Source organism: Bison bison, unplaced genomic scaffold (genome assembly GCF_000754665.1).
Source record: "Bison bison bison isolate TAMUID 2011002044 unplaced genomic scaffold, Bison_UMD1.0 scf7180017864280, whole genome shotgun sequence".
NCBI classification, from domain to species: Eukaryota; Metazoa; Chordata; class Mammalia; order Artiodactyla; family Bovidae; genus Bison; species Bison bison.
In genome coordinates this window covers 2,079,647-2,105,162 of record NW_011494852.1, presented here as the reverse complement: position 1 = coordinate 2,105,162, position 25,516 = coordinate 2,079,647, and positions in this window count along the sequence as shown.

Here is a 25,516-nt window from a genome sequence, read left to right as displayed (position 1 = left end):
GGACTATACCCACCCGGCTCCTCTGTCCATGGATTTCTCCAGGCAAGAATACTGGAGTGGGTTGCCATGCCCTCCTCCAGGGGATCTTCCCGACACAGGGATCAAGCCTGCATTTCCTGCGGCTCCTGCATTTCAGGCAGATTCTTTACCGTTGAGCTATAGGGAAGCCCAATTAAACCCTAGGAGTCAGCCAACTATGGCCCACAGGTCAATACCTACCAGCAATCTGTTTCTTTAAATAAAGTTTTATTGGGACACAGCAATACTCATTCATTTTCGTATCATCTATGGCTACTTCATGTTCTGACTGCAGAGTTGAGTAGTTTCAGCAGAGACCTTTTGGCTCACAGAGCCTAAGATATTTGCTACCTGGCCTTTTAAGCAAAGGTTTGCTGACCTCTGACCTGAACTACACATATAATTCACTTATAAGTCATCAATCAAGTAACCTTTTGAGATGTCCAATAAATTGGGTAAGCCATTCAATGGGGTGTCCCAGGTGGCAGTGGTAAAAAAACTCCCTGGCCAATGGAGGAAATGCAAGAGACATGGGTCAGAAAGATGTCCCAGAGTAGGAGATGGCAACCTGCTCCAATATTCTTGCCTGGAAAATTCCAAGGACAGAGGAGCCTGGCAAAGGGTTGCAAAGAATCGGACACAACTGAGCATGCACACACACACACCACACACACACACAAGCCATTCCACACCATCACTCAAAGAAATGAAAATCCCAGAAGCTCAAGGTAAACCATATAGAATCCCACTTCTAAATCCATACATCTCTTAAAATGACACACATACACAGGAATATATTCTCATAGGAAAAAAAACTTCAAACAATACAACTAAAGATCATTTTGAAAGCTCCCCAATCCTGGGATAACTGGGCACAATTCCTTCCAGACTTCTTTCTAGCTATGCATTTATAATTATGTAAATACAGAATATACAGTTTGGGCTTTTTTGCATGCATGTATTTTTTAGCTGTAAATGTATATAAGTACATACTGTTCACAGTCTGCTTTTTAACTTAACAATACATTTTGGATATTTTTCCCAGACAGTACATACATGCTTTTTAACCATCTAGAACATTTGAAGATTGGGTGTTGCAGATTCTAATCTCAATGCACAGAAACATCTGGAGTGGCCACTGAACTTAGCATAACCAGCTCTCCTTCTTCCCAAGAAAGAGAAGCCAGTGTCCACAGGGCACGTCAGAAAGCAACCTTTCAGCGGATGCACTGCAGGGCCCTGGCACACACACACACCCCATCTAGCTGAAGGCAACTCCCCACCCCCGAAAGCCCTGCTCCTCCTCTACAACTTGTGCCCCATCAAGAAGTCTTTGCATGACCCTCAGCCCCTCCTGGCAGAGTCCTTAAGATCCATGACTCCAAAAACACCATTCAAAGGAGCTATTTGAAAGGAGAATCACTGTGAATTTAAATGACTTTCTCAGAAGCTTGACTTTTAAAAAAGGAAGATGAATCTGGCCCTTGCAAATACAAAACAGATTGAGAAGCTGAGCTTTGTGGAGTGACTTAAACAGGCATTCAGAGCTGGCACCCACTGGGAACAGTGCGGCAAAGGCGGGCGTCAGGAACAGGCAGAGCCTGGAACTTGGCTCATGAGCACCTGCCTCCTCCCACCTTTGAATCGCCTCTTCATTGCCCCCTGCCTTCATTATCACTCCTACCTTCACCTCTTCCCTTTATTCCACAAACCCTCACTGAGCACTGCACCCACTATGTGCCAGCTTGTATATACTGCCCTTGAAGAGGTCCCAGAGATGCCAAGACAGTCCCGAAGCAAGGGGCCATGGCATGTGGCTCTGGTCTGGGAAATGGAAGAGCCCTGTGCCTAGGACATCAAGGTGAGAACTGAAGGAGGAGAGGGGCAAGTGAGGATGGTTGAGGGGTATGAACCTCTCCCACCAGATGCATGTGATTTTCCCTTTGAAAAAGACCCACTCTGGAGACTTCCCTGGTGGTTCAATGGCTAGGACTACATGCAGGGGGCCTGGGTTCAATCCCTGGTCAGGGAACTAGATCCCACATGCCACAACTAAGACCCAGCATGGCCAAATAAGTAAATAAATATTAAAAAGAGATCCACTCCTGCTGACGGTGAACAGATCTGTGGGAGGGAGCTGCTCCGCTCATCTGCTCTAGCTATCCAGGGGAAGCATGAGTGGTGCCGGGTAAACACTGGCCATAGGCACAGGGGACCCACACACACTGGGCAGGGGCTGTACAGACTGCAGAGAAGAGCATGGCTGGGAGGTGGGCACTGCCTCTCTCCTGAAGGTCCAGCCATGATGGTCCAGCCATGGACACACATGGGGCTCAACCTCGGGTTGGGTCCCTCGTCGTTCATTGATTGGAATCAAGACCCGTCTGCCAGCTCCACACAGCTTCTGTGCCCTCTCGTGCTAGAAAATTTCCTGCCACGAAAGCATGTATAGATGGACGTCATTCACCTGGACACCTGGGGGGTCTGGGGCTAAGGAAGGAGATCAAGCTGAGTAAGGAAAGAACATTCATGCCTGGAAAAGCAGTTGTTGGAAGGAAAGGGACTTCTGTGTTAAGGATGACAACAAACACCATTTGTCTAACTTCTTTCCTTCCAAACTTCCATTGAAAGGATCAAATAAATTTAGAAACGGGAAAGCTGGGAGTTTGAGCCTGTGTCCATGGAGGAAATTTGGTCAGGGCACAGGGCAGGAAAACACACAAACAGGAATTCCAGCCAGCCCAGTGCAGTGGGCACAGGAAGGGTGACAGGGCAGCCTCTGGGAGGTCAGGGTACCTGGAAGAGTCCAAGGACCACAAAGGAGGTCCAGGAAAGCTTCAGGAGGACGCCAAGGGTCAGACCCCTGGAGTGACCTCCACAGGTGGGTACTAATACATCTCACAACGTAGCTTCAGGGTCTATAAAGCAAATGATTGGGGAAAAGGAGACTTGACATTTCCCCAGTCGTAAAGGTTTTTAACGCTTTTTAAATGATAAATTATGCAAACAAAATTAAGTAAGAATATTAAAGGCTTGACTAATAAAATCTGGCACTCCCTCTCACACCTTTGTGCTCAGCGAACAGAATACAATTTTCTCAATCACTCTCAGAATATTTAGAAATATGGGCTTATATTAGACTACAGAAAAAAATCTCAATAGAAGTCATTATTTTATCATGATGCAATAAAAATAGAATCTAACAAACAAGAGAGAGGAAAACATGTTGGCTACAGCATTGCTTTTAATAGAAAAAAATTTCAAAAAATATAAATTTCCACTAGTAGAAAAATGTTTAATTAAATTTTGGTCCATCCAAACTCTGGAATCCTATGCAACTGCTGAAAAGAATCACCTGATTCATCTAATAGAGCTCCAGAAGAAGAGAATGGGGTACTAGTAGAAAAAGTAATAAATTGAGGGAATATGACTGAGAATGTTTCAGATCAGAAGAAATGTGATTGCTTTTTGTCCTGAAAATGTACATGCAAAGCTAAAATCTGGGCAAAAAATTTAAAAATTCACCCATCTTGGTAAAGCTCTAGAAAACAAGAAAGGAAAATCTTAAACTTTACCCGAAAGAAAAGACAGATCATCTGCCAGCATTTAGACCACAGTAGACACGTTAGGGGTTCCCAGGTGGAGCTACTGATAAAGAACCTGCTGATGCAGGAGACATAAGAGATGCAGGTTTGATCCCTGGGTTGGGAAGATCCCCTGGAGGAGGGCATGGCACCCCACTCTAGTATTCTTGCCCGGAAAATCGTATGGACACAGGAACCTGATGGGCTATGGCCCATAGGGCTGCAAAGAGTTGAACACCACTGAAATGACTTAGCACAGGCATCTTAGCATCAAGAGATGCTTAGAAGACAGTAGAGGAATATAATTTTTTGTAGGTGTTATAGGAAAATAAAGGTTATTCTATTCAATTATTCAAGAATGAGGGCAAAATAAAGACATTTCCAGACACCCAAAGCTGCAGGTGTGCCAGCTAAAATAAAAGAATTCTTAAAGGATATATTTCTTTAAGAAAAATGAACTCAGAATGAATGGTATTTAAAAAAACAGGAACACGGTAAAATACGTTAGCAAATTTAACTATCAACTCTACGTATTAAAAATACTATTTTTGCATTAAGGTAGCAAAAAATTCTCAACAACAAGGAAGATGGAAGGAGAAAGTGTTTAGTATGCAGTCCCCGTGTGCAAAGATGCTTGATTGTTTTGGAGGACAACAGAGATAATAACTTTAGACTTGCTAAAAAATTTATAGTTAAATATGTATGTTAACATTTTGAGGGTACTCAAATGATAAAAAAAAAATCTATAGTTTTCAAATCAATAAGGAAAAAAAGAAAGGAAAAGGAAAATTGCATTGACTGGACAGGAAGTAAGAAAGGAACATAAACAGAAGCCACAAAAAAGATGATATAAATAAATCCAAAATATTAGTGATAACAATAAATATTAAGATTGTGCGTTAATTCATTCTGTCATGTCCAAGTCTTTGCGGCCCCATGGACTACTGTAACCCACCAGGCTCCTCTCTGTTCATGGAATTTTTCAGGCAAGAATACTGGAGCAGGTTTTGCAATTTTCTACTCCAGGGGATCTTCCTGAACCAGGGATTGAACCATGTCTCTTGCTTCTCCTGCACTGGCAGGCAGATTCTTTGTCACCAGTGCCACCTGGAAAGCCCTTCAGAGATTGCTGCTGCTGCTGCTGCTAAGTCGCTTCAGTCGTGTCCGACTCTGTGCAACCCCATAGGTGGCAGCCCACCAGGCTTCCCCGTCCCTGGGATTCTCCAGGCAAGAACACTGGAGTGGGTTGCCATTTCCTTCTCCAATGTAGGAAAGTGAAAAGTGAAAGTGAAGTCACTCAGTCGTGTCTGACTCTTAGTGACCCCACGGACTGCAGCCTACCAGGCTCCTCTGTCCATGGGATTTTCTAGGCAAAAGTACTGGAGTGGGGTGCCATTGCCTTCTCCGCTTAAGAGATTAAGCCCCTCTAATATCTGGCGTGCTCACTATATGCCAAACTGTGGTATAAGCATTTTACATATATTGGCTTATTTAATCCTGCAAACAAGCACATGAGCTAGGGACATTATAATTACATTTTATAGATGGGGTAACTGAAGCCCCAAGAGGTTAAAGAATGTGTACAAGTGCCCACTGCCAATAGAGAGCGGAGCCAGGGTACAGACTGGCACATGCAGAATCCCCAACCCATACACTCCGTCATACTCTCTGCCTTCAGAAACAGTGCTTATATACACACAGAGCCTGCTGCCAGCCAATGAAAACCATTAATTTTGATGGTAAAATCCTTTTAAAAGCAACACAGAAAGGCTGGAAGGAAGTAGCTGGAAAGGGGAACGCCAGGAAGTACTAACCAAAGGAAAGATGACATGATATTATTATCAAATAAAAGTGAGTTCAAAGCAAAAAAAGAATTAATAGGGGTAAAGAGAGGCACAACACAAGAAGAAGAACACTCTGAAAAAGAAGGTATAACAATTAGGAACTTGCAGGCATCTAACAACAGAACCTCAAAATACATAAAGCCGAAAGAGGCAATCACAAGAAAAACTAACAAATTCATCATCAGAGTGGGAGATTTTAACCGGTCTCACTCAGAAATCGGAAGATCAAACCAACAGAAAAAATTAGCAAGTGTATAGAAAATTTCAAAAGCACAGTTGCAAAATTAACTTTATATATGCATGTGCATATGTGCATATATGAAATATGCAAATATAAATATATGTGTGTATTCTTATAGCCAGAAAATAGAGAAGATACATTATGTTCAAGAACATGTAAACATTTATAAAAACTGACCACATACTGAATACCAGGTTACAATGTATTTTGAGGAACTAATATACTACAGATCACATTCTCTGACCACAATGTACTTATATTTATTTTTTAATAATTAAACATTTTATTAATTTATTTATTTTTGGCTGAGCTGGGTCTTTGTTCCTACATGTGGGCTTTCTCTAGTTGTAGAGAGTGGGGGCTACTCTCCATTGTGGTGAGTGGGCTTCTCATTGTGGTGGCTTCTCGTTGCAAGCGTGGGTTCAGTAGTTGTGGCTCACGGGCTCTAGAGCACTGACTCAGTAGTGGTGGTGCACGGGCTTAGTTGCTCTACGGCACGTGGGATCTTCCCCGATCACGGATCGAACCTGTGTCCCCTGCGTTGGGAGGCGAATTCTTAACCACTGGACCACCAGGGAAGTCCCTGTACTTAATGAATGATAAACTACATACTTTATGCATTCTAAGATTTACGTTTTCATATCATCTCTGAAACCATGATACATCTGACTATAGAGGGGATGTTAGAATTTAAATAGCAGTGATTTTTTTTCTTTCTTATTCTCATATAAAATGATGGTGTACATTACAGTCAGCATCAATTTAAATTTCACATAAACACAGTAGGTTTTTAAAATGTATGAGATAGAGTATTATCTAACTAGAAATTAATAACAAAAAATAAAGAGTTTTAAAATATTCTCCTGAATACCTCTTTTATATCAAAGAGAAAATAAAAATAACAACTTCAGACTATGAAAAATTATGATAATGACAATTTATGCACATCAAAACTTATGGAATGTAGTCAGAACTATACTCAGAGGAAATTTTTTATCACTTTAAATGTTTTATTCTTAAAGAAAAAAGGTAACAAGTGAATTGGACATTCAACTTAAAATTAGAAAATGAACAAGATAATAAACCTTAAAAAAGGATTAAAGATGAAAGAAGAAACTACAGATCTTTCAGAGTTCAATAGCAGGATGAAAAAATTCAATAATTGTTTCTTAGAAAAGATCAATAAAATATATAAATCTCTGGTAAGTCTAATCAAAAAAGAAAGAGAGAAAAACATTAATGAGAAAGAGTTATAACCAGACATGCAAAAAAAAGCCTATTAAAATATAAGAATACCAAGTGGAATTCCATGCTAATAAATTTTAAAATCTTGATTAAATGTATGATAGTCTAGGGAAGCAGAAGCTACACACTCTGATTTAAGAAGTAGAAAAGCTGAATAGAAAATACGCGTTGAAAACAATCATTCCCACCCCCAGAGGCGTTGTCTTCAGACGGATTTCACTGGAAAATTTCAAACCTTCAAGGAACAGAAATCTTCTATGCTATTTAAAATGTTCCGGAGGATAAAGAAAGGAGAGAAACTTCCTAATTAATTTTATGAATAACACATAACCCTGGCACCAAAACCTGCCAAAGATGAAACAAAAATAAAATCGTAGACTAATCTCGCTTGTCACTCTAGATGTAAAAATCCTAAATAAAAGATCATGGCAGACACACGGCCCCACCATCCCCACCCCCAGATCCAAATGCGTGGAAGTGCTGGATAAAATATAATATCAAATAATTAAATACTTAATCAGGCTTAAAGGAAAAAAGGGAAATCTTTGGAGGCAAAAAATGAAGAGATGTGAAAACCGGAGCAATAAGCTGTCAGCTGGTGCCCAGAGGCCCAGAACGGCAGATGGCAGACCCCAGAGGCCAGAGCTACAGTGTTACTGTCCACAAGGGGCAGGAGATCCAGCCTGGCTCTCCTCTCTCAATAAGAGGAGCTGCAACTGAGCTCCTACACTACAGGGGATCTCACCTCAGTGAAATGGGGGCTGGAACATTCAACCTCTGTCTGGGGAAATACAAAAGATCTTAGAGAGAAGCAGTTTCCAGAAAGAAAGGCAATCCCAACCCTGTACTATGGCCATGAAATCCAAATTTACACCATATGTGTGGTGCTGGAGTTCCAGCATGCAGACGTAATGGGGAAAACGAGTCCCAGCTGACGCATTCATGGAACTCTCAGCAGAAACAATTTTTGAAATGTTCTGAAGCAATGCTTTTACAACCCAGGAGCCACAAAGCTACCATCAAAAAGCAAAAAAAAGAAATCACCCATCTTAAATTAGCTTGTGTAATTTTTTGCTTCCCTAGAATATCATACAGAAATTATAATCTGCTCAAGGAAATGATTCACCATGAGGGAAAATCAGCAGATAAACAAACAGAAGGACGAGCGCTCCATGAATACAATAAGGAGAAACCCAAAAAGATAATATGTTTTAAATTATTAAGTGAGTGAAAGAAAGATTAAAAATAATGAAAGAACAAAAACTACAAAAACAAGCATGCAGACTTAAAAGGTCTCCAGAGAATTTCTAGAAATAAAAAAAAACGATTGAAGTTAAAAATACAGTACAGAGTTTAATAACAGAAGATGTAGCAGCCCAGGATATAAATCTCACATTATCACCCAAAATGCGTACATAGAAAGGACAAGACTGAGGTAACAAGCAAGTGAACAGATGAGACAGTCCCAGATAATACTAACAATCATGGAGACGCTGGCAAAAACGCATCCCCAGGGACTAAAACAAAGTCAGATCCTTCTAGAAAACTTACAATAATGATCTTGAGACAAGTATTAGTGTCAGTATAGAGTCTGTGAAGCATTCCAGGGAACTCTAATAACTAAGACTTACATAGAAATGACCATGCTCCAGGAGCTGTTTTAAGTACTTTACATATAAAAACTCATTTATTATCACAACAACCTAAGAGTTTGGCAGCGAGAAAACCGATAAAGAGTTTATGTAATTCTCCTCCACTATTATGCCCTGAAGTAGAGTCAGATCCATGTAGCTATCTGCAGAGTTCATGTTCATAACCAACATGCTATACCATTCCTATATATGAGGCTGGCATTTCAGAGGCTCGCATCAAGAATAAAGGAAAAGAACTATTGGAAGAGATGATGACTGAAAATGTTTCAGAACTTAAGAAAGTCATCAGATTGAATAAATGTTTCAACTTCCCAGCAGGAGAAATGAAATTATATACCTAGATATATCTGAATGAAGCTGAGGAAAATCAAAACAAAGAGAAAAATCACAAAAACAACTAGAGACAAAGACATTATCCACAAAGGACTGACAGAAAAACTCCTAGCTTCTCTGAGGAATAGTGGAGACCAAAAGGCAGCGGACTAAGTCTTCAAAGATCTTCACAACCCAGATAATTACGATGGTGTGATCACTCACCTAGAGCCAGCCATTCTGGAATGTGAAGCAAGTGGACCTTAGGAAGCATCACTACGAACAAAGCTAGTGGAGGTGATGGAATTCCAGCTGGGCTATTTCAAATCCTAAAAGATGATGCTGTGAAAGTGCTGCACTCCATATGCCAGCAAATTTGGAAAACTCAGCAGTGGTGCTACAGGACTGGAAAAGGTCAGTTTTCATTCCAATCCCAAAGAAAGACAATGCCAAAGAAAGTTCAAACTACTGCACTTGTACTCATCTCACACGCTAGCAAAGTAATGCTCAAAATTCTCCAAGCCAGGCTTCAACAGTATGTGAACCGTGAACTTCCACATGTTCAAGCTGGTTTCAGAAAAGGCAGAGGAACCAGAGATCAAATTACCAACATGTGTTGGATCATCAAAAAAGCAAGAGAGTTCCAGAAAAACATCTACTTCTGCTTTATTGACTATGCCAAAGCCTTTGACTATATGCATCACAACAAACTGTGGAAAATTCTGAAAGAGATGGGAATACCAGACCACCTGACCTGCCTCTTGAGAAATCTGTATGCAAGTCAGGAAGAAACAGTTAGCACTGGACATGGAACAACAGACTGGTTCCAAATAGGAAAAGGAGTACATCAAGGCTATATATTGTTACCCTGCTTATTTAACTTACATGCGGAGTACATCATGAGAAACGCTGGACTGGAAGAAACACAAGCTGGAATCAAGACTGCTGGGAGAAATATCAATAATCTCATATATGACACCACCCTTATGACAGAAAATGAAGAATAATTAAAGAGCCTCTTAATGAAAGTGAAAGAGGAGAGTCAAAAAGTTGGCTTAAAGCTCAACATACAGAAAACTAAGATCATGGCATCCGGTCCCATCACTTCATGGCAAATAGATGGGGAAACAGTGGCAGACTTTATTTTTAGGGGCTCCAAAATCACTGCAAATGGTGACTGCAGCCATGAAATAAAAAGATGCTTACTCCCTGGAAGAAAAGTTATGACCATCCTAGACGTATTAAAAAGCAGAGACATTACTTGGCCAACAAAGGTCTGTCTAGTCAAGGCTGTGTTTTTTCCAGTAGTCATATATGGATGTGAGAGTTGGACTGTGAAGAAGGCTGAGCACCGAAGAATTGATGATTCTGAACTGTGGTGTTGGAGAAGACTCTTGGGAGTCCCTTGGACTGCACGGAGATCCAACCAGTCCATCCTAAAGGACATCAGTCCTGAGTGTTCATTGGAAGGACTGATGTTGAAGCTGAAACTCCAATACTTTGGCCACCTGATGTGAAGAACTGACTCATTTGAAAAGACCCTGATGCTGGGAAAGATTGAAGGCAGGAGGAGAAGGGGACGACAGAGGATGAGATGGCTGGATGGCATCACCGACTCAATGGACATGAGTTTGGGTAAACTCTGGGAGTTGGTGATGGACCAGAAGGCCTGGCGTGCTGTAGTCCATGGGGTCACAAAGAGTCGGACACGACTGAGCGACTGAACTAAACTCAACTGAAAGTCTTCAAAGAGCCAAAGGAATAGAACTATCATTCCAGAGTTTTATACCTTGATTAAGCCTTAAGGGCAAAATCATATTTAAATGAACAAAGTCCCAGAGAGTCTTTGGTCTTCCACACAGGTCTTTTCTGAAAGGACTACTAAAGAGTTATAAGGTTAGAAATGGAAGTTGGGACTTTCCTACTGTCCAGTGGTTAAAACTTTGCCTTCCAATGCATTTTGATCCCTGGTCAGGGAACTAAGATTCACATGCTGCATGGCCAAGAAAACCACAAAAACATAGACCAGAAGCAGTATTGTAACAAATTCAATTAAGACTTTAAAAATGGTCCACATCAAAAAAATCTTTTAAAAAAAAGAGACAGAGAGAGAGAAATGGACCCAGAGAGAAGGAAGAAGATGCGATAAGCAAAGGTGAGCAAAAAGTTGGTAAACATTTGTAAATTCAGATAATCACTAATTGTAAATAATAACAACAGTAGCAATGATTTAAAAATTGGGGAGTTTATTAACAATATAGTGCTAACTAGACAAAAGGTATGGGATGAGGAAATAATCAAAATTAATGTGTTCTATAATCATTGTGCTGCTTTGGAAGAAAGTAGAAATTTTTATTTAATTCATATTCTATTAAGCCAAGTATTCATACTTAAAAATTGAAGGTCATCATTGAAAGAATAAAAAATAGAATATATAACGTTCAAATCACTAAATGAAGCAAAAAAGAATATATGATTCATCTTTTAGAAAAGAGAGAAGATTTTTAAAAAAGAAACAATGAAAAAGCAAGGAATGTAGAAAACACAAAATAAAACAGAAAAAAGAATGCAAATACACCAGTAATCACACACACACAGAGACAGATTAATTTTGCTATGAGAAACTCTTCCAAAACATGATTTAGAAATGTTAAAAATAAAGAGAAATTACAGAGCTACAGCATCTAAAAGATAACAAAAATTGTTGTTAACAATATTAATATAAGGTAAAATAAAATCTAAGGCAAAAAAGCTTCAGTGGGGTTTTAAAAAGTTCTTAGAGAAAAAAGGAATAACTCACTAGGAAGATACAACAACCTTGAACCTGTATGCACCTAATAACAATAATATAGTTTTTTAAAATATAGAGTAAAAATTGATAAGATTACAAAGAAAAATCAACATATTGATAACCATAATAGGAGATTTTAACACATCTCATTCTGAAATTGATAAATTCAGCAACCAAACACTTAAAGATACAGGAGATACAAACAATACAATTAACAAAACTGAGCTAAAGAATGTGTATATATATATAGAGAGAGATATAGATATAGGTAGATAAAGGAATTCTGCACCTAACAGAGGGTATATATTATTTCAAACATAATAGAACAAGAAATGACCATATACTAAGAAACAAAGCAATTCTCAACTAAAATTAAAGAATTAATAACATGCAAACCACTATCTCTGGCTATAATGCAGCAAAATTGGAAAGCAGGAAAGAAAAATACGCTCTTGAAATGCTTAAGAGTCTAAATAATTCATGAGTCAAAGAAACACAAAGGAAATTATAAAACTTCTGGCTACTGAACAAGCAGTATAATATAATAATTATGTACCCCAATAAATTAAGATTAATCCAGAAATGCATTATAGAGTGGCTCAATATTAGAATATCTATTAATATAATTGATTGCATCACTAGGTCAAAGGATAAAAATCATATTTATCTACATAAATTAAACACATCTGCAGGGGAGGAGGAAAAAGATTACATATGTTGTTGTTTTCAGTCACTAAGTTGTGTCTGACTCCCTGTGACCCCATGGGCTGCAGTGTGCCAGGCTCCCCTGTCCTTCACTATCTCCGAGAGTTTGTTCCAACTCATGTCCGTTGAGTCACAGATAAACACTAGAAAGATAGAATACTTTGTTTTTCTAAGTTATGAAATTCTTATCCCATAGACAGCATCATGATTAATAATGAAACATTAAAGTCAGGAATAGAACCAGGGAATCCAGCTATTATTTAATATTGTCCTGAGAAGACTTGCCAATTTAATTAGAAAGGAAAATTAAATTAAAAATATATACAAATAAAAAATAAAAAGGAGTAAATCTTCATGACCTTGAGTTAGGCAAGGCATTTTTAAATACAATACCAAAGCACAGCAACAAAAGAAAAAAATTTTAAAAACTGGACTTCATAAAAGTTAAAAACTTTTGTGCTAAAAATGACACTATCAAGAAACTAATAAGATAACCCAACAGAATGGGATAAAATATTTGCAAATTATATATGTGATAAGGAACTTGTATCCAGAATATATTAACACAAAGAAATCTTACAATTTGATAGTTAACAAAATTTATTTATAGACAAAGGATCTGAATAGACATTTTCTGAGCACATGCTGAGTTGCTTCAGTCCAACCCTGTGTGACTCTGTGCGACCTTATGGAGTGCAGCCTGCCGGGCTCCTCTGTCCATGGGACTCTCCAGGCAAGAATACTGGAGTGGGTTGCCATGCCCTCCTCCAGGGGATCTTCTGGACCCAGGGAATCTTCTGGACCCAGGGATCGAAACTGTGTCTCTTATGTCTACCTGCACTGGCAGGCAGTTCTTTATTACTAGCACCACCTGGGAAGCGCAGACATTTTCCAAGGATGTACAAATGACCAAACATCAGGTAAAAAGATGCTCAAATCGTTAATCATTAGAGAAATGCAAATAAAAACTACAATGAAATCAAATACTAAACGCAAATCAAATACTACTTCACACTCACTAGGATGACTAAAATCTAAAGGACAGACAAAAACAAATTGGCAAGAAAGTGGAAAAATGAGAATACCCATACACAGCTGGTGGGAACATGAAATGGTACAGCCTTTTTGGAAAGCAGTCTGGCAGTTTCTCAAAAGGTTAAGCATACAGTTACCTAAGGACCCAGAATTTCCACTCCTCTGTATATGCCCCAAAGAGATGAAAACACACACAATCACACACACACACACATACACACATACACAAAGAAATTTGCCCAATAATGTGTACACACCAACTTTATTAATCATAGCCAAAAGGTAGAAACAACCCAATTCCATCAACTAATAAAAGGATAAAATAGTATACGCAGCACATACCTCACAATGGAATATTATTCAGCCATAAAAAGAATGAAGTGCCACAATATGAATGAACCTTGAAGTCATTATGTTAAGTAAAAAAAAGGAAAGAAAGAAACAGACCACATATTATACGACTCAGTGTATATGTCCAGAATAGGCAAACTTATACAGACAGAAAGTAGATTAGTGACTACATAGGACTGGGGAGGTATAACTAAGGAGTGACTGCTCATAAGTACAGAGTTTCTTTTGGGGGTGATGAAAATGTTACTGATGGTTGTACATCGATGTGGACATCCTGTGAACTATTAAACTGTACACTTTAAATGGGTGAATAGTATGGTATGTAATTATGTCTCAATAAAGTTGTGTGTGGTGGGTGGAGAGAGAACGAGACAGGGAAGGAGACGGAGAACCTCCAGATTTCAGTCACCGTATTGGCACCTGCTAGTCTGTCTTCTCAGCTTTCTCTGCACTTTGCCAGAGGTTAAGTGTCTGTGCTCCGAGGAACAATGCCCTCACTTTCACCAACTTCAATGCTCTCTTACGTTCTCTGGAACTTCAAAGCAGCAGCTCTCCCCTCTCCCACCTGCATCTCATTGGATCATTCCCATCGATATAATATCCTGTTATTTCTCCCAATGAAATACCAAACAACAACAAAAAACCTCTCCTCTTTCCCCTTTCCATGTCTTTGCTCTCTTTCACAGCAAAACCTGAGTGCCATGTTCACAATCTCATCTCTTGCCATTGTCTCATAGACCCACTTAAATCAGAACATTGTTTCCCCCACTTCATTGAAGCCACTCTTGCCAAGGCACATAGTGGATCCACTGGTCAACCCTTGGTCCTCATCTTACCTGACCTGCCACCAACATCTGACACAGGTACCACAAGCTCCTCCATGAAGCACCTTCTTTACTTGGCTCCTAGAACACGATGAAGGTGAAAGAGGAGACTGAAAAAGCTGGCTTAAAACTCAACATTCAAAAAACTAAGATCGTGGCTCAGATATGCAGATGACACCACCCTTATGGCAGAAAGTGAAGAGGAACTAAAAAGCCTCTTGATGAAAGTGAAAGAGGAGAGTGAAAAAGTTGGTTTAAGGATCAACATTCAGAAAACTAAGATCATGGCATCTGGTCCCATCACTTCATGGCAAATAGATGGGGGAACAATGGAAACAGTGTAGACTTTTAATTTTCTTGGGCTTCAAAATTACTGCAGATGGTGACTGCAGCCATGAAATTAAAAGACGCTTGCTCCTTGGAAGAAAAGCTATGACCAACCTAGACAGCATATTAAAAAGTAGAGACGTTACTTGACCAACAAAGGTCCGTCTACTCAAAGCTGTGATTTTTCAAGTACTCATGTATGGATGTGAGAGTTGGACCATAAAGAAAGTTGAGTGCCAAAGAATTGATGCTTTTGAACTGGAGAAGACTCTTGAGGGTCCCTTGGACTGCAGGGAGATCAAACCAGTCAATCGTAAAGGAAATCAGTCCTGAATATTCATTGGAAAGACTGATGCTGAAGCTAAAGCTCCAATACTTTGGCCACCTGATGCAAAGAGCCAACTCATTAGAAAAGACCCTGATGCTGGGAAAGATTGAAGGCAGGAGGAGAAGGGGCGACAGAGGATGAGATGGTTGGACGGCATCACTGACTCAATGGACATGAGTTTGAGCAAGCTCCGAGAGATGGTGAAGAACAATGAAGCCTGGCATGTTGCAGTCCACGGGGTAGCAAAGAGTTGGACACAACTGAGCCACTGAACAACAACCACAAGGACACGACACTCTCCTGCATTCTTCCCACATTCCCAGTCACTTCTTGGTCTCTTCGGTTTGTCCCTTCTCATTTTCCTGACTTCTTCATGTTTGAATATCCTTGGTCTCAGTCTTTGGTCCTCTTTTCTTCTCTATCTACACTCGCTCCTTTGCTGACCTCAGTCAGTCTTATGGCTTCAAAAGGCACATGCTGATGACTCCCAAATTTATACTGCAAGCTCCTACCACTCTCTCTAACTCCAGACTCATATCTAACCAAATATTCAACATCTGCAGTGGGTTGTGTGTTGGACATCTCAAATACTGCATGTCCTTAACTGAATCCCCTCCAACACCAGTTCTGCCCTCTATCTTTCCCATCTCAACTGTGGGTAACTCCATCTTTCAAGTTGCTCAGACAAAAACTTTCTTTTCCTCACTCCCCATCTATGAATAATCCACAAGGAAATCCTGTAAGCTGTCTTCAAAATCTCTGGAATCTGATGCAGACTCTCCACGTCATGCTACTATCTCGGCCCAGACCACCAGCTCTCACTGCAACAGCCTGCCAGCTCTCTTTGCCTTCATCTGGCAGCAAGAAAAGAATGATCCTCTCAAAACATAACTCGATCATGGCACACTCCCCTGTTCAAAATTCCACAGCTGCTCCCACCTCGCATGGAGTAAAGTCGGATTCCTTTATCCTGCCCTGCACAACCTGAATCATCGACCGTCTCCCCATCCACCCTCCCTCCCCTGGCCTCATTCCCAGCTGCCCTCCCCTCCATCTCTCCACCTCTTTGCTGTTCCTCACTCCTGGCTAAAGACCTTTCACTAAGTGTCCCTCGGCCTGGAAAATCTTTGCCTGGATCAGGATTACTCAATCTCGGCAGCAACAACACTTGGGGCCAGACAATTCTTTGTTATGGGGGCCGCTCTGTGCCTTGTAGGATGTCAAAAACTATCTCTCGTCTGTACCCACTAGATACCAATAGCACCTCCCAAGATGTTACCAAATTCCCCAGGGCAGGCACAATCACCCCAGGTTGAGAACCACTGTCTCGGATCACCCGCCTGGCCTATGTCCTCCTTTCCTCCAAATCTCACCTTTGAGGCCTACTCTGACCCATCCATTTCCTCCTCCCCGACCCCCAGCTCCAACCCACTTTACCCTGCTTGGCTCTTCAAAGCAACTCTCATCATGGCTTCATGGGGGACTGGGATCTTCCTCTCTTTTGTTTCCTGACAGGTCCCCAGCGCCTGACACACAATTGGTTTCAATACATATTTGTTGAGTAAATGAATCAGAAGACTCAATATAGTAAAACACAATAAATAAAGTAAAAGGTCAATTTATCTGCAACCTTCTCCTAAATTTATCTATAAGTGAAAACACAGTCCAAACACAAATTTCTATTGGATGGTATTTGAAATTTGACCCAATATTTCTAAGAGTGCACCTAAATGAATAAAAACGTGGTATCACACAAGCACAAGAGGAGAGTTGCCCTCTAAGGTATTACAAATGTTTATTTCTAAGCTACAATCATTAAAATAGTGGGTTCTGGTACTAGAATAGACAGACAAAAACAGAAGAGACCCAAAGCAGCTCAGTAAATAAAAGAATTAAGCAAATGATGAAGCTGGCATTTTAAAAAAAGCAAGCTAAGAGTGAGTGCTCAATAAATAATGATTGGCTGGCCATTTTGCACCCGCAGTATATACGCATGTGATGTGGAAATAAATATAGAAGTAGTAATACACGCCAGGGAAATAGCTCAAAGAGTCCTAGGGAGTTGCCTCTGGGGAGCAGGACTGGGAGAGGTGGGGAGGAATGACACAGGAGATTGCTGGATATATTATACACCTTTTATTCTTATGCTTTTAAAATGACACATACATATTACCTTGATGTAAATACAAGTTATTTCAAAAAAACAATAGGCCTGCCCCTCTTTAACCTGTCAAATTGACAAAGATTTAAAAAAATAAAGATTTGCTGGTATGAAAAAAGGCACACTCCTGCACCGCTGAGTCTTTCTGTAAGGTGATCTATCAGGAAGTATTAAAAGTCTTAAAAGTGGGCATACCCTTTGAGCCAACAATTCCACTTCTAGAAATTCACCCTGAAATAACACAAAGGAATACTAACAAGAACATTCACATCAACGTTCTTTAAAACTGAAAAACAAAGATGAAAACCCCCCAATATGTCCAACTGGGAATGGTTTATATAAATTATGATAAATTCATTGGAAGGAACCCCAAGTGGGTGTTAAAAGCAGGATGAAAAGAGATCCATTACCAGGGAAAGCCGTTCATGATGTATAAAGTGATTAAACAGGTTATGTGCAGTGGGCATAAAAATTATCGCATTTTTTAGAAAATGAATATGACTTATGAGTTTATGTACATAAAGTGATTTAAACAGAAGATTCTCCCACTCTGTGACGATGGATGGGAACCCCAGATACAGAGTAGTATGGGCAATGAGACTTTTCTTTTCTGCTCTTCAGGCATTCCTGCAGGGAATCACTAAGATTTGTGAAGGTGAAGGCAGAAAGCTTCAGGTGAGGTCCCTCAGGTATGGGGTGGAGGAATCTGCCCAGGTCCCTCTGCTACCCATTCACCCACCAAACCCCACGCTGAGTGGTCCAATTGGCCAGGGCTGGACTTGCCAGGATCCAGCTGCTCTTGGGGTCCAGCCAGCAGCTTGATGCCTGCAGCCCCAGCAGTGAAGACCCCCTTCCAGCAGACTGTGGATGGGGGATGTCCCAGGACAGAAGCCCCATCTGGGCAGGTCACAGCTGCCTGCAGCCCGACAGTTCTTCAGCAAGGCCTTCAGTCTTGGTAGTGACCGTCCCTTTCCAGGGCTCTGGCCCTTACCCTCCAGGGGGAGAATTGATCACCTTGTCAATGAAGCTCTGGGCTCCAAATTCCTCCAGCTCAGAAGCCAAATGCAGCTTGTGGGCATATTGTTTGGGCATGTAAGACTTTGATTTTTAAATTCTGAATTAGTCTCCAGATTTTTGAAAGGGAAAGACTTCACGTTAAAATCTACCTATTGTTGAATATTCAAATATCTGGCTACCCTGAACCAATTACTGCAATGGCAGCTGGATCTGAGCTCCCTTCCCCTCTTCTGAAGAGACAAGTGTCCCCAGGCACCCCAAACTGCACCACCTCCTTTCCAGGAGGCCCCGGCTGCGCTGGCAGGGGCCGGAGGCGGGGGGTGAATTTTCCACCCAGCGGGAAAATTCCATGTCTGGGCTACGTCATGCTCTCTCCCTACCTTATCAGGTCCCTCTTTCCTCTTACCATTGGCTATGGGAACCAGTGCTCACATCCCAGTGCCTTCAGCCCCTGCTCTGATCTGTTCCTTTGGGACAGTGGTGGGTTTTGTTGCAGAAAATCTCTCCAAGTTTACCCCCTATCCAAAGCAGCTCAGATCCAGGGGAGTCCTTTGAGCCTGCTGCTGCTCAAACTCTCCCCAGGGAGACCTGAACTGAAGTCAAGGCCTGGTCCCTGCCTCACCCCGGCCCTGGGCTTAAGAAGGGGACACAGAGCAGAAAGAAGGATCCCGATCTTTGGGGACTCTGATGCCAGCAAAACAGACTCACTGGGCAGACAGTTGGTTTAGGAAAACCAAAATCCCCAAGAGCTTAGTTTCCTGGAAACGCTGAGGTTTATTGGGAAAGGCTCTTGGTAGAGGCCCCTGTGAGGAAATGAGGAGGGCAGAAGTGGGCAGATGGAGAAACAGACCTCAATGCCTCACAACTCAGGCCTGAACCGGCCCCACAGGGGGATCTGGAGTGGGGATGGATGGACACAGCCAGTCATTGAATGCAGATGGGGTGTAACCTTGGGTGATTTTTTAAAAAATGTTTATTTATTTGGCTGTGCCAGGTCTTAGTTGCGGCACTAAGATCATTAGTTGTGGCACGTGGAATCTAGTTCCTTGACCAGGGATTGAACCTGGGCCCCCTGCATTGAGAGCGTAAAGTCTTAGCCACTGGACCACCAGGGAAGTCTTGTGAGGGCAATTATTTGGTGAGGAGGGATGCTGCTGGGAGCATCAGCTGCAGATATTCCCAGCAGCCCCCATGGTAGCATCTGGCAGAGCATCACTTGGGGATGGTCAGGGAAGCATCCTGGAGGGCACTGCCAGCCTGAGCGCTAGAGGCAGCCTCTCTGGAAGAGGCAGGGATGGGGATGGGGGCTGCTCTGGGAGAGACTCCTCTCTCTCAGGCAAGGCCTTCTAGGGAGAGCTAGACACACCAGAAGAGAGTGCACTGAAAATTCAGTCACATCCCGGCATTTATTTGAAACACAACATTAATTCTGACTGTCATTAGAGTCTATTTCAATTTTGTAATAACATAAAAAGTTAAGAGTCTAATTTATTCATACAAATCTTGTTAGCATCCAATTTCCACATAATGTAACATATTCCTTAAAAAGCTGACAAAGCAGGAGAAATTAAAAACGAGGGGGAAAAAAGACATCCACGGGCGCTCGCTGTCACAAAGCAAAGGTGAGGGGGAGAGCAGAATGGCTCCAGAAAGGGCTGGAAGCTTGGAACAGGAACCAGTGGACCGTGGAGGGGCAGCTGTGCCGCCTGAAAGATCTGGGGTCATCACATCCCAGGCTGCCCCCTAGATGCTGTGGGGGGCGCTCCTCTTCACTACCTGCATGGCCCCCCGTCCCAGCAAGCCTCCCTGCCCTTCCAGCTCCACCGACAGCTCCCTAACACTTTCCTCAGCAAATCCACCCTCGAGAGCCTGTAACTCCTCTTAATTACACGTCTGCAGTGTTTGCATTAGATAGCTGTCACCCTGTAATTTACCCATACATGGATTTTAATTGTACATTAATCTTTCCTACACGCCACTCCTTTGCTAGAATCCATAACAGCAGCACTTTGGGCCATTTTGTTTATTCCTTAACCAAAAATAGCTGATTACTGTAATTGCAGACTGTCCCTCTTCTTATTTTCCAGGACTGCCTGCTGTGTGCTAGGGAGAGACTCCTGTCACCTGCAGGCTGCCTGTACACACCATATTGGGCTGTTTCGCAGCTGGCATACATCTCAGAGGAAAGGGCAGCAGCAACAAGCAATCTTCCAATCACCTGCCACGCGCTCCCTGAGAGCCTCTGCTCATAGTCTTTCTCTCAAGCTGAAGGATCTGGGTGCTGGGAGCACTCGCTTGGCTTAGGGACATTCTCTCAAGAGAGGATGACAAGAGAGGGCAACATGTCAACCTAAGGAATCCACCGCTAGGAGGTTCCAAGGTCACTCAGAGAACCAGGTCAGAGAACTATAACTTACAAAGCCTTGGATGGCTGCCAGGGCCCCAGGAAGCTACATTTAGCATAAATTCTCCCAGCAGCAGGAGGAAGGTTTAACTCCCCTTCCAACAGAATCTGAATGGAATTTGTTACAGGAACATTGTGATTGAAATATCACCAATTGGTTTTTCATGACAACTCTACAGTAGATTGCAATTGTGATGGTTTTGTTGGTATGTGTGTGCATATGTGTGTGTGTGGCAGGGTGGGGGGTGGCTGTTGTATTCTCCAGCTGGCCAAGGTGGCAGGAAGAGAGCCCCATACAATATTTATGAAATCCAAATGAAGCCCTACACTGGCAGTGAGCTGATATCATAACACAGATTTCAAAACTGCCTTGACATTTGCCCAAGATCAAATCTCCCCTTTTGAAGCCCCATGAGGCTCCGTGCCAACAGTGTTATGCCCACTTGCCCCCTCCAGCAACCTTCTCCATTTAAGCCCTGTAATTAACACTAGATTGGAGGAATCGCAGGATTGGAGTGGTACAGACTAGACTAATATCAATGGAAGTCCGATTTTCCTTTGGGAAAACAGACGCTGTGGTTTTCAGCAATGAAAGACAGGAGTTTTGATAATTTTTATTGTTAAACACTTTTCGACATGCAAAACAAAGCACCAAACTGCGATGATCTCCTTATTGAAGAGGCTGTGACAGCATATTTGGATGAAGAGAGATGGGCAGAGAGGATCCATCACACATCAGTCCAGGAAACAAAAACAAAAGTGTGAAATGTATTTCCTCAGGGCCACAGATCTCGTTTGGTGGCTCAGTGGTAAAGAATTCACCTGTCAATGAAGGAGATGCAGGTTCGATCCCTGGGTTGGGAAGATCCCCTGGAGAAGGAAATGGCAACCCACTCCAGGATTCTCGCCTGGGAAATCCCATGAACAGAGAAGCCTGGAAGGCTACTGTCCATGGGGTCACAAAGAGTTGGACACGACTGAGCGATTAAAACAACAAACAACAACACAAATCTCATTTAATTGCAACCTTTGATTTGTTTCAGGAGACCCCCTTAGGAAGAGTGTCACCAGCCTTCCCAGGACCTGGGTATCAAGTCATTTCCTAAGTGGTCCCTCAGGGCATCCTCCACCCAAAGGGCTCCATCGTCTATCACCACCCAGTACCTGTGGCTTTTACAGACAAGGTTCCCCAGGTACCAGGACCCGGGAGTGGTGAAATTCTGCATGAAATGCTGCATGGGAAACACTGCATGAAATATTGTATGAGATTCAGGCCTAAGTCCCCAGAGACTGTTTACGAGTAAAAGGGGAGGGCGATTTAGTTGGGTTTTGATAAACACTTCATATAGCACATCCTAAGAGGAGCAGAATCCTTGTCAAGCATGCATCTTTATGAGCTGCCCGCCTATAAACCTTGCACGAAAGGTCCATGCTTAATGTTGGTTTGGCAGTAAATTGGCGCGATGCATGGGTCTGCTGCATCAAATTAGCATCAACCCATAAAACGTTACTGAACGATTCCTCAAATCTGCCAAGTCTTCAAATCAATTTGGAGAAAGCGTCAAAGGTTTTTTTTTTTTTTTTAACTTTGATAAACTTTTCATATTAGTTATCACAGAAGAGCATAAACCTTTCTAATCTGTCTTTTCACAAAAAAAGGTGTTGTTTTTCCCAAACTGCTTTTAGCTCTTCCATCTTTGCACGCCCGCCTCCACATCGCATAAACAATATGTGTCATGGATTCTTTGTTGCCCTATTTTAAAGCGACTGGTATTTAGCTCACACTGTCCCTGTCCCACAACCCTGGAGAAAATTTCTACTGACAGCAGGATGAAGTTCTCACCCCTGGCCTTTGACATGCAGAACCACGTCTCCTCCGGGAAGCCTTCTATAATTCTCCAGTGAGCTCTGATCATTGTTCTATGAGGGTCATGTCAACTAGACCAGAGTTTCCTGGGGGGCTCAACACACTTCTTTCCCTGAGGACGTCACGTTTTGGACCTTCAGGGGTGGGGCTCATAGTGGGTGATCCTTGAGGAGTCATCTCCCCCTCCCCATCTCTGAGGGCCAGCTCATGTCCCCCCTTCTATAGAGCCCCTTCTGGCAGATGCTCTGGCTAGAATCCCTTGCCCTCACTCCCCAGCCCCAGGGATCTCGACCTCCCAGTCACCTCCCCATGGGTTGCATCAGAGTTGTATGTGAATCTCTCTCTGGAGCCAATGGCTGGGTCCCCGAACCAAACAAGAACAGAACCTGGATTTGAACCTGGGTCTGACTCAGAGCTCTCATCCCCCACTGGCAGTGCTGCTCTCCAAATAAAATGATGTCACACTTGAGGAGAAAAGGACCAAGCCACCCCCAAAGAAAGGAGGCTTAATCATGGCCCCCATCCAAATGTGATGCGGCAGCAACGGATGAGGTGATAACAGACATGGCGCTTTCACCTTCACTTCACCGGACGGCATGTCCTCGGCGCCCTTTGCATGCCATCTGTGAGAGGCTGGTGTTGAAAAGCTGAGGAGGTGGCTTGGAGGGGGGATGGAGTCTTGCTTTCTACAGAGGGACCCAATGGCAGATAAGCCCATCAGGGACGAGGGGCCCAGAGGTGCTTCTAAATGGCCAGTGCCTGGAGCCCTGGGGGTGAGCACAGCTGCTGGAGGGGGTCTTTTAGAGCAGTGGTCGCCAACTTTTCTGGCACCAGGGGTCGGTTTTCTGGAAGACAATTTTTCCATGGACTGGGTGATGAGGGAGGGTGGGAATGGTTCGGGTGGTAATGTGGGCGATGGGGAGAGATAGGGAGTGGCAGATGAAGCTTCCCTTGCCCGCCACTCACCTCCTACTGGGAGGCCTGGTTCCTAACAGGCCACGGACCAATACAGGCTGGGTACCCCAGAGTTAGAGGAATGGAGCACCAGGGTGGGACACCCTCCAGGGTTGGTGAATTCAACTTCCAGAGCCCTCCTCATAGCAGCCCAGGCTTCCAACAAGCCCTGTCCAGTCATCTGGGGCGGGAGAGGACAGAAGCCAACGGGCCACGCTCTGTTGCCCGGTCCTTCATTCAGTGGGTGTTCACGGGTCCCACTCTGCACCGGGACTGTCCTAGGCACTGAGGCAGGGCTGCACACACGACACATCGGGTGGTCTCAATGCTCCTGGGATTCGTGAAGGCAAAGAAAGACAAGCCCCGGAGAGTGCGACAGACCATGGGAATTCATCCAGTGATTCTGGGACAGGTGCCCAGGTCCCCAGCTTCATCCAGAGAAACACCTGTCTACCTGTTGCCTAACAATGTGGCGGATTTACACCTGCTTGGCAGAGGGAATCACCGGCACCCTAGATATTTAAGATACTTCATGTTTTAGAGATGGAAATGAATTTTCAAATTTGTTCAAGAATGTTTTCAATTTCAATGCATCCCTGGCCAAAAAAAAAAAAAAAAAATTGCATTAGTCGCCTGGGGAATAAAATGGAAATCACAGTGTGATACCTCTACACACTCATAGAAGAGCTAAAGGAAAGAAACTGACAACACAAAGTGTGGGAAAGGAAGTGGAGCAGCTGCTACTCTCAGTGCCTGGTATGTGTCAGGGGAATTAGTACCACCACTGCAGAAAACTGTTTGCCATCACCTACGGAACGAACATGGGCATATTCTGAGACTCAGCAATTCTCTTCCAGGTACATGTTTATTAAATTGTGTACCCACGCCCAAGACATACACGCAGGAAGGTCGACAGCAGCACTGACCATAAGCCCCAAACTCTGAACAACCCGAATGTCAATCAACAGGAGAACCAAAAAAGAAATGGGGATGTCTTCCCACCATGGGATCCTATACAGTAACAAGAACAACTTTCCTGGTGGTCCAGTGGTTAGGATTCCAGCTTCCAGTGCAGGGACACAGGTTTGATCCCTGGTCAGGGAACTAAGATCTAACATACCACAGGGCAACTAAGCCCACAAGTAAAGAGGGCACGCACTACACAGAGGAGCCCGTGCTCCACAACAAAGACCCAGAGCAGCCAAAAAGAAAAGGGAAAAAGAAAAGAACAAGCTACGACTGTCTACAGCCACGTGGGGAACTCTCACAAACATAACGGAAAGCCAGACACAAAGGTACGCGGACTCCACTTCTGTCAAGTTTAAAAAGAAAGAAAACCAATCCACGCCGTTATGAGTAAGAAGAGTAGTCACCCGTGCGGGAGGGGAAGCGCCTGGAAGGGGTCACAGGGATGCTGCTATGTTCTGGTCCCCACTCTGGGGCAGGGCACACAGCCTGTTTTGTTTGCAGATATTCATTGCATCATATACCACAGTCTGTGCGCATTTCAGAGTGGATACTGTATTTAGAATAAAAAGTTTTCAAAAGGGATCCCACCTACACCGCTGGTGGGAATGTAAATTGGTGCCGCCACTATGGAAAACAGCATGGAGGTTCGTCAAAAAACTAAAAATAGAGTGGCCATTCGATCCAGCAGTCCCACTCCTGGGCGTATATCCGGAGAAAACTCTAATTCAAAAAGATACACGCACCCCCACGTTCACAGCAAAACTATTCACGATAGCCAAGACAGAACAACCTAACTTCCATCAGCAGATGACGGGATAAGAAGATGTGGGACATAATACAACGGAGTATTACTCAACCGTAAAAAGGAATGAAATAGCGCCATCTGC